We start from the raw sequence: 4898 nt of genomic DNA on the forward strand, positions 1-4898 counted from the left end.
AACAATCAATCACTTATTACAATCAATCACGTATTAACAACTTCAATCACTTGACTACAATCAATCACTTATTACAATCAATCACTGTGACTACAATCAATCACTTATTACAATCAATGACTTATTACAATCAATCACGTATTACAATCAATCACTTATTACAATCAATCACTTATTACAATCAATCACTTTTAACAATCAATCACTTATTACAATCAATCACGTGTACAATCCGTATTACAATCAATCACTTATTACAATCAATCACTTATTAACAATCAATCACTTATTACAATCAATCACTTATTACAATCAATCACTTATTACAATCAATCACGTATTACAATCAATCACTTTATAATCAATCACGTTTACAATCAATCACTTATTACAATCAATCACTTATTAACAATCAATCACTTATTACAATCAATCACTTATTACAATCAATCACTTATTACAATCAATCACGTATTACAATCAATCACTTATTACAATCAATCACTTATTACAATCAATCACTTATTACAATCAATCACTTATTACAATCAATCACGTATTACAATCAATCACTTATTACAATCAATCACTTATTAACAATCAATCACTTATTACAATCAATCACTTATTACAATCAATCACTTATTACAATCAATCACTTATTACAATCAATCACTTATTACAATCAATCACTTATTACAATCAATCACTTATTACAATCAATCACTTATTACAATCAATCACGTATTACAATCAATCACTTATTACAATCAATCACTTATTACAATCAATCACTTATTACAATCAATCACGTATTACAATCAATCACGTATTACAATCAATCACTTATTACAATCAATCACGTATTACAATCAATCACTTATTACAATCAATCACATATTACAATCAATCACTTATTACAATCAATCACGTGTTACAATCAATCACTTATTACAATCAATCACGTTATTACAATCAATTCACGTATTACAATCAATCACTGATTACAATCAATTCACGTATTACAATCAATCACTTATTACAATCAATCACATTATTACAATCAATCACTTATTACAATCAATCACTTATTACAATCAATCACTTATTACAATCAATCACGTATTACAATCAATCACTTATTACAGTCAATCACTTGTACAATCAATCACGTATTACAATCAATCACGTATTACAATCAATCACTTATTACAATCAATCACTTATTACAATCAATCACTTATTACAATCAAATCAAATCAAATCAAATCAAATTTATTTATATAGCCCTTCGTACATCAGCTGATATCTCAAAGTGCTGTACAGAAACCCAGCCTAAAACCCCAAACAGCAAACAATGCAGGTGTAAAAGCACGGTGGCTAGGAAAAACTCCCTAGAAAGGCCAAAACCTAGGAAGAAACCTAGAGAGGAACCGGGCTATGTGGGGTGGCCAGTCCTCTTCTGGCTGTGCCGGGTAGAGATTATAACAGAACATGACCAAGATGTTCAAATGTTCATAAATGACCAGCATGGTCGGAATAATAAGGCAGAACAGTTGAAACTGGAGCAGCAGCAGTCAGGTGGAATGGGGACAGCAAGGAGCCATCATGTCAGGTAGTCCTGGGGCACTGTCCTGGCTCCAGGTCCTCCGAGAGAGAGAAAGAAAGAGAGAATTAGAGAGCATATGGGGTGGCCAGTCCTCTTTTGGCTGTGCCGGGTGGAGATTATAACAGAACGTGGCCAAGATGTTCAAATGTTCATAAATGACTAGCATGGTTGAATAATAGTAAGGCAGAACAGTTGAAACTGGAGCAGGAGCATGGCCAGGTGGACTGGGGACAGCAAGGAGTCCTCATGTCTGGTAGTCCTGGGACATGGTCCTAGGGGCCCAGGGCCAGTTGAAACTGGAGCAGCAGCATGGCCAGGTGACTGGGGACAGCAAGGAGTCATCATGTCAGTCCTGGGGCATGGTCCTAGGGCTCAGGTCCTCCGAGAGAGAGAAAGAAAGAGAGAAGGAGAGAATTAGAGAACGCACACTTAGATTCACACAGGACACCGAATAGGACAGGAGAAGTACTCCAGATATAACAAACTGACCCTAGCCCCCCGACACAAACTACTGCAGCATAAATACTGGAGGCTGAGACAGGAGGGGTCAGGGAGACACTGTGGCCCCATCCGAGGACACCCCCGGACAGGGCCAAACAGGAAGGATATAACCCCACCCACTTTGCCAAAGCACAGCCCCCACACCACTAGAGGGGATATCTTCAACCACCAACTTACCATCCTGAGACAAGGCCGAGTATAGCCCACAAAGATCTCCGCCACGGTACAACCCAAGGGGGGCAACCCAGACAGGCCGACCACAACAGTGAATCAACCCACCCAGGTGACGCACCCCCCCAGGGACGGCACGAGAGAGCCCCAGCAAGCCAGTGACTCAGCCCCCGTAACAGGGTTAGAGGCAGAGAATCCCAGTGGAAAGAGGGGAACCGGCCAGGCAGAGACAGCAAGGGCGGTTCGTTGCTCCAGAGCCTTTCCGTTCACCTTCCCACTCCTGGGCCAGACTACACTCAATCATATGACCCACTGAAGAGATGAGTCTTCAGTAAAGACTTAAAGGTTGAGACCGAGTTTGCGTCTCTGACATGGGTAGGCAGACCGTTCCATAAAAAATGGAGCTCTATAGGAGAAAGCCCTGCCTCCAGCTGTTTGCTTAAATTCTAGGGACAATTAGGAGGCCTGCGTCTTGTGACCGTAGCTACGTGTAGGTATATGCGGCTGCAGGACCAAATCAGAGAGGTAGGTAGGAGCAAGCCCATGTAATGCTTTGTAGGTTAGCAGTAAAACCTTGAAATCAGCCCTTGCTTTGACAGGAAGCCAGTGTAGAGAGGCTAGCACTGGAGTAATATGATCAAATTTTTTGGTTCTAGTCAGGATTCTAGCAGCCGTATTTAGCACTAACTGAAGTTTATTTAGTGCTTTATCCGGGTAACCGGAAAATAGAGCATTGCAGTAGTCTAACCTAGAAGTGACAAAAGCATGGATTAATTTTTCTGCATCATTTTTGGACAGAAAGTTTCTGATTTTTGCAATGTTACGTAGATGGAAAAAGCTGTCCTCGAAATGGTCTTGATATGTTCTTCAAAAGAGAGATCAGGGTCCAGAGTAACGCCGAGGTCCTTCACAGTTTTATTTGAGACGACTGTACAACCATTAAGATTAATTGTCAGATTCAACAGAAGATCTCTTTGTTTCTTGGGACCTAGAACAAGCATCTCTGTTTTGTCCGAGTTTAATAGTAGAAAGTTTGCAGCCATCCACTTCCTTATGTCTGAAACACATGCTTCTAGCGAGGGCAATTTTGGGGCTTCACCATGTTTCATTGAAATGTACAGCTGTGTGTCATCCGCATAGCAGTGAAAGTTTACATTATGTTTTCGAATAACATCCCCAAGAGGTAAAATATATAGTGAAAACAATAGTGGTCCTAAAACAGAACCTTGAGGAACACCGAAATGTACAGTTGATTTGTCAGAAGGACAAACCATTCACAGAGACAAACTGATATCTTTCCGACAGATAAGACCTAAACCAGGCCAGAACATGTCCGTGTAGACCAATTTAGGTTTCCAATCTCTCCAAAGAATGTGGTGATCGATGGTATCAAAAGCAGCACTAGGTCTAGGAGCACGAGGACAGATGCAGAGCCTCTTACAATCAATCACTTATTACAATCAATCACTTATTACAATCAATCACGTATTACAATCAATCACTTTTAACAATCAATCACTTATTACAATCAATCACTTATTACAATCAATCACTTATTACAATCAATCATATTACAATCAATCACGTATTACAATCAATCACTTTTAACAATCAATCGTATTACAATCAGTCACTTTTAACAATCAATCACTTATTACAATCAATCACTTATTACAATCAATCACTTATTACAATCAATCACTTTTAACAATCAATCACTTTTAACAATCAATCACTTTTAACAATCAATCACTTATTACAATCAATCACTTTTAACAATCAATCGTATTACAATCAATCACATTTAACAATCAATCACTTATTACAATCAATGACTTGGCCACAATCATCACTTTTGACTTATTACAATCAATCACTTTTAACAATCAATCACTTATTACAATCAATGACTTAGCCACAATCAATCACTTATTACAAACTTTTAACAATCAATCACTTATTACAATCAATCACTTTTAACAATCAATCACTTTTAACAATCAATCATCAATCAGTCACATTTAACAATCAATCACTTATTACAATCAATCACTTTTAACAATCAATCACTTATTACAATCAATCATATTACAATCAATCACTTATTACAATCAATGACTTATTACAATCAATCACTTATTACAATCAATCACTTATTACAATCAATCACTTATTACAATCAATCACTTATTACAATCAATCACATTTAACAATCAATCACTTATTACAATTCACTTATTTCAACATACAATCCACTTATTACAATCAATCACTTTTAACAATCAATCACTTATTACAATCAATCACTTATTACAATCAATTATTACAATCAATCACTTATAACAATCAATCACTTATTACAATCAATCACTTATAACAATCAATCACATTTAACAATCAATCACTTTTAACAATCAATCACTTTTAACAATCAATCACTTTTAACAATCAATCACTTATAACAATCAATCACTTAGTGGTCCAACCATTTTGGGACAGACATGTTCATATACTTCCCTTTTCAAGAAATATCATTTAATTTTATATCAAGTCCATCTGAAGGACTCAACTACTTCACATCTTGTTTGCCGTTTGCAGTTTGCTAAATCAAAAGGTT

This window comes from Oncorhynchus keta, unplaced genomic scaffold (assembly GCF_023373465.1).
Source record: "Oncorhynchus keta strain PuntledgeMale-10-30-2019 unplaced genomic scaffold, Oket_V2 Un_contig_28799_pilon_pilon, whole genome shotgun sequence".
NCBI lineage: Eukaryota > Metazoa > Chordata > Actinopteri > Salmoniformes > Salmonidae > Oncorhynchus > Oncorhynchus keta.